General features: G+C 50.0%; 1 long non-coding RNA gene across 2 annotated transcripts in view; it reads right to left on the bottom strand.

Moving 5' to 3' along the window:
* Nucleotides 1–3400: 3400 nt before the first annotated feature.
* Nucleotides 3401–14894, bottom strand: part of LOC306668745 — a 33852-nt gene continuing 22358 nt past the window's right edge. The window contains exons 3-4 of one of the 2 annotated variants that reach the window (XR_013765962.1): nucleotides 8501–8680; nucleotides 3401–6397 (exon numbers count right to left, since the gene is read on the bottom strand). This is a non-coding gene — a long non-coding RNA (uncharacterized lncRNA). Of the gene's footprint in view, nucleotides 6398–7524; nucleotides 8681–14894 lie in introns of those variants that run through there. The other variant, XR_013765963.1, reaches the window with a different exon arrangement.

The following is a 14894-nucleotide window of genomic DNA, read 5'->3' as shown; positions in this document are numbered from 1 at the left end:
CAGACCGGACTCCTGTCTCAGACCAAGGGGACGCGGGAGGTAGGCCACACGGGGGTGAGCTACAAAATGGCAGATGCCTCTCCTCTACCCTCCAAAGCGCCCCCTGGGGAGGGGTCTTGAGACAGTTCCCACCAGAAACATTCAGGGCAGGGGATGTTGGGAAACGTGGATGAACCCAACCAAAGTGACACGTGGTAAGAGCCGTCGTGACACATGGGACTAGTGAGAAGATGACCTCCAAGCAAAGCCAATCTCAGGAGTGGCGGGTGGAGGGAAAGGAGAGGCCACCGATCCCCATGGAGTGTGCTAAGGGGTGGTAGGAAAGGGGTCTCCAGAACTAGCATGGAGCCCATGACTCTAGGCTGGCAGTGGCTGTCCCCGTTGCTTTCCGAGGATGCAGACACCTTGGGAAGGGAGTCTGGGAGTCTCTGGTCCATGTTCTCCTTCCAGCTTGCCTTGTCATCCTTCCCTGACTCCAGCCTCCAACACAGCCACCTGGCCCCTGGGGCAAGACGGGAGGAATTTAGTAATTTTTTGGGCTGCAGCGGACCCAGGAGACTCAAGCTCACGACTCTGCATGCGCCCCATCAATCTAGTCCCGTCAAGCTTCCTCACGCACAAAGAACTAACCGGCCCAGAAAGCTGGGGCAGCCTGGGGTCTTGCTCCTGCAGGCGCCCAGGAAGGAGGGGTCTTTCTGCCACCTTCCCTGGCCTGCCACTCAAGCCCGTGGGCACTTCCGTCAGAGAGGAGCGGGGGGAACTCCTGATGGCCCGTGTTGCCACCTGGAAGCCTGGTAAGAGAATCGGGCCCAGGGGAGACGTGGCGCAGGCCACCACGTTCCCCCAGGGGCTCATTCCTGACATGTCTGGGAATAACGGGTCTGCCTGAGGCAAGTGAGTGCGGAGGAATAATCCGAATGATCGAGAAGCTACTAGGGAGCCAGCAGACAGACCCTGCAGGAACTCAGCTTCCCAAAACTTGTTCCATTTCAAGGTTCCATCTTGTCGCATCTTGTCGCTGGGCGAAGTATCTTTAGTTTTTAGATATTTAGGTAGAAAATAGGGCGGGAAGACCTCGCGCCTAGAAGCCGGACCTCAGCAGTCTTCTGTCTGTCTCTTCCAAGTCTGGGCCACGAATGAATTCTGGGGTCCTACTCCATGTCATCTCTCCAGGCTCCCCCGCCTCGTCCTCTCAACACCAGAGGCTCTGGCCTGGAGGACCGCGGTGGCGTCCCCCGAATCAAGCTATCCCTCCCACGCCACGCTGACTGCCGTCAGATTCCTGGAATATGACGTATTTTAGGCTGTACCCTTGGGACAAAGCACTTCCATCTCCTGGACAAGTCACCGCACCTGGGTGTTTCAGAACTCAGATGGCAAACTCCCAGGCTCTCTTGCAGGCACGTGACCCAGAGTCTGTAGAAGGTCCCTCTTCGTGGCCACTTGGTAACAGAGGTCCCCAACACAGCAGCCAGCCGCAGCCCAGAGGTAGCCAGGTTGAGACGTGACCTTGGTGCCCGGCAAAGTGAGCTGGTGGCCTTTGATGTTCGACCCAGGCATTGTTTTGCGGGGGGCTGCACTTGGAAGCTTGATTTTGGGTCTGGGTCTCCCCAGTTCTCCCGATCATTTTGCGAGTGAATAAATAAACCTCCTTCCTGTTTATGCGAGCCCAAGTGGATTCTGTCCTTGACCCTGACAGCTGACTTACACGCAGGCCCTTGTACATTTGAGTGCTGGTCAAAGGCCAAAATGATCTTCCAAAACCTGAAATCCAGCACCATCCCTGGCCTCCTGAGTCGGCCGAAGGCCCTGGGAGTGGGTCTCCCCCACCTATCCCACCTCCCATGGCCACTGCAGCCCCGCTGGGTCTAGCTCCAGTCGTCCCTGCTCTTGCCTCTGCCTGGAGAATTTTCTCTTCAGTCCTCGCCCTGGGTGACCCCGGATGGCAGTTTCAATGTTACTTTCTTAAAAAGACTTTCCTGAACCACCTGGAAGCCCAGAAGCCACTCCCTGACTATTATTAATAATAATTACTAAAGTAACTATTTTGCTGTATTCCTTTCACGTTTATTGACCATCTCTGTCCCTGGATTGCAGATTCTGCAAGGGTGGGGTTCACACCTGGTACATGGCCTGCCCAGGTGGAATAGCCCAGGGGATATTAGTTAGGTGAAAGGATTATAATAATGGTCGTCATCCACTGAGCACCCATGTGCTAGAATGGTTTTGAAAAGTCCACACACAGCTTACTAAATCCTCACAATGACTGGAGGAGGTAGGTACTGTTGTCTTTCCTACTTCAAAACATGGGAAAAAATGAGCACAGAAAGGCTAAGCAATTTTCCCAAGGGCACACAGCGAGTGGTTTCAGATAATGTAGCTTGAAACTCCTTGGTTTCAACTGGGGATATCTCCTAGGAAGGGAGGGAGGAAGGAAGGACTAAAATAGAGTAGGGTGCTAATAAATAAGTGAGAAGTATTATACAAGTTCAGTATCCGCAGAAGCAGGACAATCTCCAGTGGGTCCCTCAGAGCCCGGGGTTCGATTATTCCATTGGGTTGAAGGGGCCTGGAGCTGCTATATACAGTGGGCACGTGTCCTCACGTGGGTATTTTACCAACCCTCTCCACACTGGCAAATATTTGTGCATCCGCATTTCATGAGAGTTTCAAACAGCCGTGGGTCTTTCGCTGTGTGCTGAACCACAGACCTGAAGGAGGGTCCCCGGGGGAGGAAGTTCTAGCTTAGCAATCCAAACTCCACATGGGGGCTGGGCGGCTGGACCAGTCCAGACCTCAGGCGAGGGGAGCCCCCGGTGCGCCCCGCGCTTTCGGCTAATAACTCTCTTAGCTCCCGAGCACTTTCCGAGCTGGATTCCCGACAGGCCCAAATGCATCTTTCATGACCCACAGTAGGAACTATGGAGGCATCACGAGAGCATGTTGGGAAGAGCACAATCTCCACGTCCGAGTGCCCGCCAAGTCACTGGGACGATCACGAGGGGAACCGGGTGAGGACCACGGTTATATTCACCCCCAGTCTGTTCAAGAGGGAGGGAAGGAAGGAAGGAAATACCACATCGACCAAGAGACAGGCGAGTTCTGCGCTTTCAAGATGAATAAAGGGGCTACAATAAACACGGCGGCGTCCACAGGAGCTGAGAGTCCAGGAGTCCCTCTTTGTGTTTATACCCACTGGTGTTTATATCCTCTTTGTATTTTTCTGCATTTTTTTTTTGTTTGTATTCTTTATTGGGAACCATGCTGCAGTCAGGAAAAATTATAATAAGCCTGTCCATTAGGAGCACAAGGAAGGGGTTCAATGCCTGTTGTGAGCACGCTCCAGCACGGCAGTCTCGCCCTTTGGTGGCATCTTTTCAAAACAATGGCCGGGCCCAGTGGCTCCTGTCTGTGATCCCAGCAGCTCGGGAGGCTGAGGCAGGAGGATTGCGAGTTCAAAGCCAGCCTCAGCAACTTAGCGAGGCCCTAAGCAACCCAGTGAGAGCCTGTCTCTAAATAAAATATAAAATAGGGTTGGGGAGGTGATTTGGTGGTAAAGAGCCTCTGGGTTCAATCCCTGGTACCAAAAATAAAAATTAAAAAAAAAAAAAAAAGATTCAAAGAAACAGAGTGAGGGAGGAGGGTATTCAACGCAAGGTTTAAATCAGGGAATATCGCCAGAGAGCATTGAGGGAAATGGAGGCCCGGAGACTGGGAGGCAGTCTGGAAAGGAATTGACCCGGAGGACTTGGGACTCTGGAAGTGGGGACTAAGCTGTCCCATCTCTAGCACCCACAGTCCCATGTCCAGCCACTCCTGGGTCCCAAGCAGAGCGGGATGTCGGTCACCCCAGCAGGGAGTGGAGAGACCAGAGTCAGCAAAGAGACAGTGAATGGGAGGGGCGGTCACTGCCCTGTGACTTCTGCCTGTCCCCTGCGCGAGCATCCAGGCTACTTTGATCCATGGATGGGTCCAAGGGACCTGCTCTTTCTCCCGCTCCCGCGAGGCCCCACTCATTTCCTGAGAGAAGACTTTACCGTCCATTTGTTTTCACAGTGGTCTCTTTAAAGTCTCAGCTGTTCCAGGGAGAGTAAATAGGTTTTAAAATTAATTATCAATTAAAGGGAGGTTAATTGGCACCAGGCTAGTCATCTATTCTGTCTGTAACTGAGGCGGCTCCCCCTCCCCGGCCCCAGAATCCCAAGATCTACGCCAGGGCCGATAAACCCCAGCAGCAGAAAGCTGTTCATGTGTGACCTGCCGACTAATGGAAGTAATTCTCCGTATTTACGCAGTCCTTTTCCCCCGTCGGAAGGTGAATTCTGTGGTCATTTTGATTTTCCAGCTCATCAGTAGGTAAGCCGGCCTTCTGGGGGGGTCACCCAATTAAAACAAGGAAAAAATGTGCTTTGCAAATATTTTTTTATTGGCATAAAGATTTTTCACCCGTCTCCACTGTACTTAGGGAAGTCACCGTGATGGAGTGAATCTGGGCAGCGAGGTTCCTAAGGACTAGCCCATCGGTCACTGGGTTTGGGTCCTCCCTGTTCATGAACATCCTGTGCCTCTTCTCGTGGCCTGATTTCACTTAAGCTCCGTCAGATTTCTCCCGAGCTCTTCAAGTGTGACTCTTCGCTGCCCTTGACCGTGCTGTCATCCCCCAGGTGGGGAGGAGCTGGGGTTGGGTTAATAATGGTCCTTAGCAGAAGTCGGTCGCTTCCTCTGACCTCACCCTTGACGAGTATTTACGGAGAGCCCACCACCGGGCGGTAGCAAACCGAGCTCAGACCTGACAGGTGAGGGGCCAAGACAATGACGTAATCTGGCGCTGGGACGCGCATGCGCGTTGAAACACACCCAATTATGAACAGGCCAGATGGGGACAGGCCCAGGGCTTCTCCGCATTCCATCACTGACCCAGACGCTGCTGAAGGCATAACTTGGGACTTGGAATAGCCACACGTCATTTGGGTGTTCTGGGAATATCAATTGAGGGTGTGAGGCGGGACACCCCCCTGCTCTCCCACCTCTGGGGTCTGGGTGGGGGGACCACCTATGCCTGGGAGCTCAGGGTTCTGCCTTTGGCAAGCCGGGGGACTCGGAGCACTTGCTCTGCACCAGACCCGGGGGGCTGGAGTTAGCCCCTCTGCACCGAGGACCAAACAGACGGGACTGAGCCGTTTCAAAAGGGGTCAAGCTCTGTGCAGAGGCGGGAGGGAAAGCTGAGCTCATCTCCCGAGCCCTGCTGGAGTCCGCTTCCTCTCCTTCCTAGTCCTTCCCCCTTGCACCCCGGGGACTGCTGACCCCAGGGCCAGGTCCTTCTCTGAGGGGTGGGGGCGCCGGGCCGCACTCTGCAGGGTGATCAGCAGCACCCGGGTCTCCCCCTGCCCAGGCTAGGAGCGCCTTCTGCCCAGGGTGTGAGGCTGGAAATGTTGGCACATGTTGCCACACGTCCCCTGGGAGGCAAATTCCCCTCCCCCATTAAGAACCCTTCCTTGGACGGCTCACTCACGCAGAAAGCTCCACAGAGAGGGCGGCCTAGACCCTCTCATCGAGCCCGGGATCCTCCCAAGAGGGCAAAGCCGAACCGTTGATATTTACACTGGGACAACAGGTGTGACCCGAGACCAGCTGGCAAACAGGGACATCCGGCCACCGTAACACAAGCCTCTCCTCAGAAGGGAAGGATGCGACGTCTGTGTGTCTAAGGTCTAATGAGGGGATTTCCCCATGCCACTGGCAAGCCCAGGGCTTTGCACCCTGCACTGTGGTCACCAGATTCTTCTGAAAAATAACATCGATCGGGGGGAAGGACATGGAGGAGGACTCGGGTGTTCATATAGGAACTGGAGTGCACTCAGTTCGTTGCTGCATTATTTGCAACTGCAAAAAAAGGGGAGGAGTTACCAAGTATCCACTGATGGGTAAATGGATAAGTGAGATGGGGGTCTCTGCACACAATGGAATATTATTCAGCTATGAAAAGGAAGGACATCCTGACACCTGCTACTACATGGATGAAGTTTGAAACAGTGTAACAAGAGCCAGTCACAGGAGGACAAATACTGCAAGATTCCACTCATAAGTGTTGAGTCCCCCTGTGAAAATTCATGGAGATAGTACCATGGAGGAGCAGGGGCTGGAGGGAGCAGGGAATGGGACTTAGTGTTTCATGGGGGCGGGGTTTCAGTTTTGCAAGATGAAGAGTTCCACGGCAACATGGTGGTGATGGCTGCCCAACCACGTGCAGGTCCTTAATGGCACACATAAAAAGAGCCAGGATCAGCGGCACACAACTATAATCCCAGCAGCTCCGGAGGCTGAGGCAGGAGGATCACAAGTTGGAGGTCGGCCTCACTCAGCAACTTAGGGAGACCCTAGGCAACTTAGTGAGACCCTGTCTCAAAATTTAAAAAATTTAAAAAGGCTGGGATGTGGCTCAGTGGTTAAGCACCCCTGGGTTCAATCCCTGGTCCAAAACAAAACAAAACAAAATGCGAAGGTAGATTTTATGTATGTATATTTTACCACCATAAAAAAATAAGAAATTGTTCAAAAGAAAGGGAGGACGGGAAAGGCTGTCACAAGCTGTCTGGATCCCTGTCCTGCTGCTTGTTCTTGCCCAGCACAGGAGGGTCTGTTGCCCTTGTCCTGAGAGGGACAGTCCACGGTGCTGGGCTTGGGGGACACTGGTCGCCAGCAATCGCCTTGGAAGACAAACCCTGCGGCTGTCCCCGCCCCCATTTTTAAAACCACTGACTGAACTCACCCCAGCAGCTCACAGAAATAGCTGCATCCTCTTTGCCTGGGTCACGCAGGGTCCCTGTGGTCTCTGGTGTGCAACGATTTTCTCGAGACACTATTTTTAAATCCCCTATTAGCCAAAAAGGGAGGCTGCGTCCTCCACCACCAGCAGCCTCCCTCCTCCGCCCACCCGACCCCCTGACTCCTCCAAGTATGAAAAACCAAGAACTATTTGTTCTGACCTGCCACTGTGAGTTATTAGAGGGAGGCTCAGCTGTCGCCTCCTTAATGGGCTTTATGCAAAGCGCTCCCTCGGAGGCCGTGCGGTTCAGTGGCAGGGCCCAGCCTCACCAAGGCTCTGGGTGGAATCGCCGTAAATGGGGTCCATCTACAGGAGGCGGGGGAGGCGTGCCAAAGGACTCGTGATAGCCAGGGGACTGCAGGATGGGACAGCCTTCCGCCTCAGCATGCGTGAAGCCAGGTGGGCCTTTGTCAATGGTGAGGAGATGCACTAAAGCCACCTCGAGGGTCATGAAGTGGGTACGTGATGACCGGGTCAGTTAATGGGAAAGGCATCCAACTTTCCAGATCGCTTTACTTACCCTGCGGAAGGAGGGACGCGTGACAGTGCAGCTGAAGGTTCTGAATGGGAGAACCATGTGTGTGTGTGTGTGTGCGTGCGTGCACGTGTATATGTGTGTGCATGTGTACATGTGCGCGCACATGTGCGTGTATGTGTGTGCATGTGTGTGCGTGTGCATGCATATGTGCATGTGTGTACATGAGTGTGCATGCATGTGCATCTGTGTGCATCTCTGTGTGTGCATGTGCATGTGTGCATGCATGTGGGTGCACATGTGTATGCATGTATGTGTGTGCATATGTGTGTGTGCACGTGTGTGTGCGCGCGTGCATGCATGTGCTCAACTTGAGATTTCAGGCACAAGTGAGATGTCCTGCTGAGCCATGGAAGTCTATCTCCAACAGCTGAAGGTCAGGGCTGGTGAATCTGGTAACAAATATTGGCCAAATATTGGCACAGCTTCATTCTAAGCAAAGTCAGACTACTTCATCTTCGACCATGTATGTTCCCCGGGAAAAACACATTCCAGGAGCTAGACTATTTCCAGACTCAAAACAAAACCTGTTCATCTCGTCCCAAGTTAAATGCAGAGAGTACTGGAGCTTAGCATGTTTCTGTAAATATTCATTAATTCAACAAAATGGCCTAACCATGGGCAAGGCTTGGTGTCAGCTCGCTCTGCAGACACGGAGATAACGTTGGAAAAGGATGCAGATGCGCGTCCGGGTGAAATGCCAGCGTATCTTGCCCAGCTTGGGAACAGGTAGTAGCTCAGGCCGAGGGCCAGAGCCAGGAGTGTAACTTTCCCTGGATGACAGGAATAACTTTTTGTTTGATGTTACCTCTGCTAACGACATCTCTCAGAGCAAAGGTAAACACGAGGGGCCTGGGGAGTTCCGCAAATATTTGTTCTCTGGTTAATATTAATGTATGTTCCTGTTGACTTGCATTTTCAAGTCAACTCTGCGGCGGGACTGACCGGCCATCCACTAAGTCCCCGCCAACCCGGCGAGGGGTGAGGAAGAGGACGGTCTAGCTGCTGGGTACCTAGTCTCAGAGCCCTTTGGGGGTGTCCCTGAGGAGGCGTACTTCTGGATTTTCTCCTGATTGCTTAAATTAAGTAAGGCCCAATTAGAAGGCGGAAGAGAAGTCACGGTCACCAAGCACTCTTACCGAAGATCTTGAAAGTCACTGTCCCGTTTCATGACCTTGTTGGATCCTCCCTTAGCTCCCGGAATGTCACCGCTCCTCCTATCTTACCGACGAGGAAACAGGAGCAGAAATGAAGGGGCTTCCCAGGTCAAGAGGGCCGAGCCGGCATAATTACTCAAATAAACGCAAAGCTGGCCATCCCTAGAAATCGGAAAATAAGTGAGGCCAGAGTTAGTTTCCTGGTGCGTTAGGTGATTTATTTTTTTCCTGGATCATTCAGAAGAGAGAAGGAATGGAGAAACCGAGGACACAGGACCCAAATCCGCTCTCAGTTGAAGACGGTGTTCTCTGAAATCCTAACGCTGGTCAGCGGAGAAATCCAACTCAGTTCAAAATGTTCCCTCCACACTCGACGGACGATCAGTGACTCTCTTATGGCACAAGTTAAAGAATGTCACCGAAAAAGGCAGAGAGCCAGGTGGTGTGTAGGAAGCAGGAGGGGCTCTGAAGTCAGGCACGCTGGCTCCCGTCGCCCTCTGGCATTTACGAGCTGTGTGGCCTTCAGGCAAACTTGATCTCTCTGATTTTCTGTCTTCCTTTATGAACTGAAGGTAATTACACTTATATCGGTCAAGTGATTCTCAAGGTTTAAATAGGATAATGTACCCAAAATACCCATGTCCTTGGAGATCACCAAGAACTATTTATTCATTTCTCTTCTCCAACTGGAAATCAAATTGTTCCAATGTGGCTTCCAAGACCTCGACTTGAGAATATTGACCATCTATACATGGGAAACATCAAAGATACAAAAATGGTCTGTCTGTTCTTATATGTGTGCCTATGACCCAAATATGTACTTGTGTCCCCAATGTGGAGGTATATCTCTTTGTTGACAGGTGTCACAAACACACTAGCTGGCATGTGCCTATTTTCTCAAGCCAAAGAATTAATTCGACACAAATCCTTCCCGAAGTGTGCTCCTTACAACTCTGATCTCCTAGTATTTCCTTAATGGGAAACTGGGCAGCCGAGGTCTGGGTGAACCTGGAAATCACAGCAGACTCATCTCCCCGGGGCAGATGAATAACAAGCCGTAATGGCTAACCTGTTTGACCTCAGAATCTCTTCCACCTGTCACTCATCTTCGGAAACTGGTGTCCCAGGGAAACACACTGGGAAATACTGCTTGGGGACCAGTTGAAACCGACTTGCATTTTGACAGCATCAAAAGCAAGAACTCTCTGGCTACTTAACATAACAAGGGACAATTTATTCCCACTTCAGAATGTGAGAGTTGGACTAGTTGACAGGAGTCGGAAACGGCGTGGCTGAAAACAAAGCGTTTCCGGAAGCCAGGGTCCACCATGAGGCACAAGACCGTGCTTGGCTCCGAGTGGGCAGATACTAATTTTCTCTGCTTAAAATTCCTTAAAAGCTCAAGTGTCCCGACTTGCAACATCAAAGAGAATTTTCTTGGAAACATCAGAGGGATAGTCTATTCAAAGGAGCCACAGAATCATGAGAGGAAAAAAGTGTGCCATTTGTCACTGTGTTGAGGTTCAACAAGGTCCCGATCAACACGCGAAGAGCCCCTGAAGCCAGCAGGAGTCATCAATTCAGCAATCAACAGCAAGAGGCAGGTGGATGACACTAATGGATGTGCAGGACATTGGCATACTTTAAACAGTTGCTACCCAGCATCAGCCTTAAGACTGAGAGTCCTTGTGCAGTCCTGCATTGAGACATCTCAAGGGGCTGGGGATGTGGCTCAGGGGTAGAGTGCTTGCCTAGCATGCATGAGGCCCTGGGTTTGGTCCCCAGCACCACTAAAAGAAGAAACAAACATGATCATTAATTTTAAAAATGTCTGACCAGGAACAGCGGCATATGCCAGTAATCCCAGCAGCTCAGGAGGCTGAGGCAGGAGGATCACAAGTTCGAGACCAGCCTCAGCAACTTAGTGAGGCCCTAAATAACTCAGTGAGACTCTTGTCTCAAAATTAAAAAAAAAAAAAAAAAAAAAGACTGGAATGTAGTTCAGTGGGAGAGCATCTCTGGGTTAAAAATCTCTAGTACTAAATAAAAATTTTTTGAAGTCATGGCTAGCCAAGACCTATTTTACTGTTTATGTCAAAAGCCTCACCAGAAACAAAGTTCTCAGCTGGCCAGCGGGACTCCCAGGCCCTGCTTATATACACCTTTTCCCTTTATGGAGGCATGAACCTGGGTATTTCTGTGGTGGGATTCTGCAGATGTTACTAAGTTCTCAGGTCAGTTGGCTGGAAATTACGGAGCTTCTCTGCACAGGACTGACGTAGTCACAAGAGTACTTAAAACTCCTAAGAAAAGTCGGCTTCAAAGCTTAAGAAGGGTTCCACGTGTCAATGCCGACTGGAGGGGACCATGAGGTAAAGAATATGGGTGACTTCTGGAGCCGAGCAGCCCCAACCGACTGCTGGCAAAGAAGCAGTGTCTCCGTTCTGCAGAATTCCCCAGTGCCTCCAGAGAACTCAGCCTGGATGCCCCCTCGGTTTCAATCTGGTGCCTGATTCTAGGAGCCCAACTGGACCTTGGGCCTTCAGCACTGCGACCTAATAGAGTTTTGCAGCCACAGAGGCTGTGGTCATTCGTTAGACAGGAGGAGAACGTGAGGACAGGTTGAGCTTTCCTCTATGAAATGCGTGGACCAGAGGGCTTTGGATTCGGGGATATTTACATATACATAATGAGACAGACTGAGGATAAATCTGAACATAAACTCTATGTTTCATATGTACCTTATATACCCAGCCCAGAAGTTCACGGTATCTTTGTCGTACCTGTGTTTTGACTGCGACCTGTCCTGTGAGGTCAGGTGTACATTTTCCACTTATGGCATCGTGATAGTCAGGGTTCTTAGAGGAACAGAGTCAACAGGAGGGATGATTATAAAAGGGGATTTACTAGATTGGCTCACATGACCAGAAGCTGGATAGTCCATGATAGCTGTTTGCAGCTGGAGAGCTGGAAGAACCAGCAGCTGCACAGTCCAAGAGGCAGAAGCCCCAGAACAAGAAAGATCAGCAGTGATCTTTCTAGTCCAAGACCTAGTCCAAGACCAAGGCTTCTGGAAACTCCCTGGAGAATCATTGGCCGCGTCAGCTTTGGAAGAATGAAGAAGTGAGAGTCCAGTGTTCTCAGACCATCAAAGCAGCGATCAAGAACCCCTTCAAGAAGAGCCGAGCTTGCATCTGCATCTGCATGTGCATCTGCTTCCTTGTTCTTCCAGTCCATCCTATTGGGCAGTGCTGCCCACACTTAGGGAGGGTCTCCTCTTCAGTTGGCTCTCCCATGTGCCAATCATTCCTAGACATGCCCTCATGGACACACCCAGAGGTCTCTTAATCATCTCCATCTCTTAATCCAATCAAGTCGACGGTTCAAATTAACCATTACAGGCATCATGTAATGATGAAAAACCCAAAAAGTTTCAGGTTTTGGGGCATTTCCGATTAGGGAAACACCAACTTGGGCATAGTATGGAGCATGCTGGATGGAGCTTAAGAATCAAAATCAACAGAATTGGGGTTGGAGCTGTAGCTCGTGGCAGACCATTTAATTGCCTAGCACATGAGGCTGTGGTTCCACCCCAGCACAAGGGCAGGCAGGGTTGGGTGGGGGAGGGGGAGAAAGAAAGAATCAATGGCAGGAGACCAGGAGGAAGTGCTCTTAAGGCCCCCTGTTGTGTTTGTGGGTTCAGTATCCCTGCAGACAACTTCTCCTAAATCCACCAGAATTAAAAAAACTGAAATGAGGGAGAAGTCAAGCTGTAACTTCACACCCACTCAATGGCTATTTTTTTTTAAGGTTAAAGGACAGTAACTGTTGGTGAGGATGTGGGAAAATCAGAGCCATCAACTCTTGCTGGTGGGTGTGTCACATGGAGCTGTCTGTTGGGAAAACACCCTGGCAGGACCCTTGAAGTTCAAGGACAGAGTTCCTCAATGACCCAGCAGTTCACTCCAAGTTCTAGACCCCCAGACAACTGGAAACACATCCACAAAAACACCAAGGTTCACAGCAGCGTTATTGACCTTAGCTGAAATAGAGAAGCAACCCACACGGCCGCCAATGAATGGGTTAAAAAAAAAAATGTGGCATGTTAACGATTATTCAGGCATGAGCAGGAATGAAGCTCTGACGCAGGTTCCAGCGTGGAAGAAACTTGAAAACTCGCTGCAAAAGACACCAGTCACAGAGTCCCATGCGGTGTGAACACGTTGCTACGAAATGTCCAGAACAGGCAAGTTCACGGCAGAGAGTAGATTGGAGGTGGCTGGGAAGGATAACCCAAGACAAATTGCAGAGCAGGATAGGGTTCCTTTGGGGGTGATGGGAATGTTCCAGAATTAGGTGTCAGTTGCACAACTAAGTGAGCACTGATGTGTGTATCTTAAACGGGTGAATTTAATGTCATGCAAATTGTATTTCAGTAAAAGTTTTAAAAATGAAACCAGAAGTGGCAGAGAGCCCATGGATGAAGGGGTTCTTATTAGTTAAACTTACTTTTGCTTTTTAAATATGTCTATTCTCTGTATTTTAGTCCACTCCTTTGCCCCCAGCTTTTTATTGTAAAATGTTTCAAAGGCGTAGCAAAGTTGACAGAATGAATCCCTGGGCACCCTCCGCCCACAATCACCAATTGCTACATTTTTACTGTGTTTGCTGAATGTCCTCACTTTCTGTCCACACATGTGCATGGGCGCACACACTTACACACAACTCACAAGCACAAGTTGTTGTTTTCCTTCACCTGACCATGAGTGCTTATCTGGCCCACACCATGTTTTTGGAGGGTAATAACTTCTTTTGCAGTCCCCAAATCATCTATCCCAGCGACTCGGGAGGCTGAGGCAGGAAGATTGAAAGTTCAAAGCCAGCAAGAGCGAGGTGCTAAGCAACTCAGTGAGACCCTGTCTCTAAATAAAATACAAAATAGGGCTGGAAATGTGGCTCAGTGGTCGAGTGCCCCTGAGTTCAATCCCCAGTACCCCCCAAAACAAACAAACAAACAAACAAACAAACAAATAAAAACAACCAAAAAAAAAACAACAACAACAACAACAACAGTAAACTCTGGTGAACCAAGGTCCTGCAATGCCTCCCTCATCTACAAAAATAAGACTGGCTAGAGCAGCAGTCTCCAAACATTTTGTAAGTGGAACCCTTCCCTTGATTGGCATCTTATTCAAATGAGCTCCGATTACCTAGAAAACTAACATTTGTGAGAATTGGATGCAGAGAGCTTGGCGCACAGCAAGCCATCAGTAGCTGGTATTGTTGTGTTGCAAATACACCAGGCAGTTACGGAAATAGTAAAGGAGCAGCTTCAGCTTGGGTACAAACAGCAGGTGATGAAGCCTTTGGAATTAAGTCAGTTAATTAATGCAGTGAAATTTATGTTCCAGGCTTATCAGCGAGTGCAGAGGTGATGGATAGAATTCATTGACTGGTAGTGACTGCCTGGAGTGCCAGGTCACTATAATTGATTAGTGATGTCTGCCGGGTTGCTGGACGTGCTCTGTTCTGAGTGGGTGCATTTTCTGCATCTGATCTAGATTTATAAATGTGGCATGTATGCAGAGTAGAGGCTTGTCCCGGGAAAATCAATTTTGATAAAGACGTCTAGGTGGCTCCTAAGTGTCCTTCCACGGTGCCTGCCTTTCTCTTCCTGAGTCATTTTTCTGCTTAGCTATGCAGCCTCCCAGGTGCTCTGTTCTCCCACCATCCTCTCTCCAGTCCCAAGATGACAGACATGGCAGAAAGTTAACAGACCCAAACAGCACCTGGCACGACTGCTATCAAACGAACATGCTGCTTACGAAGGGACAGGATGGGGAGGAAGCAACGTCATCAAGAATAGAACTCGCCTTCCATCTTGAAATAATGCAGCATTTCTCTCAATCTTTCTGTGGGAAGTGGCTTTTAGGTGTAATTCCTCAAACAGGGAGTGTTTTTAAGTGGATTTACATCAGAACTTTGCTACCTTAAGTGAAGCCCCCGCACTCTAAGCCACTGATGATTTCTAGAAATATTTTGGCATCTCATTCATGATGCTCAGCCACGTCATCTCTTTTCTCTAAGACTTTCTGATGAACCCACTCTAGATAAAAATAACCCCCTGCCTCTATATAACACAGAATATTTTCCAAGGAATTGTCATAAAAATTGCTTAATTTCATCCCATTGAGATCAGGAAGGGTACGATTCTCATTTTACAGATGGAAATACTGAAGGGTCGGAAAAACTAAGTGAATTCCTTAAAGTCACACAGGATGGTGTAGCATGGCCGGTATCTCTCCCTGGAATATCCCTCAGGGGAAATGGAGAGAGTCTGAGCTACTTAGCAGCTTCATGAGCTATGCAGGTTAGT

This window comes from Sciurus vulgaris (assembly GCF_902686455.1).
Source record: "Sciurus vulgaris genome assembly, chromosome: 8".
Taxonomy (NCBI): Eukaryota; Metazoa; Chordata; class Mammalia; order Rodentia; family Sciuridae; genus Sciurus; species Sciurus vulgaris.
This window is presented reverse-complemented; position numbering and strand designations above follow the sequence as displayed.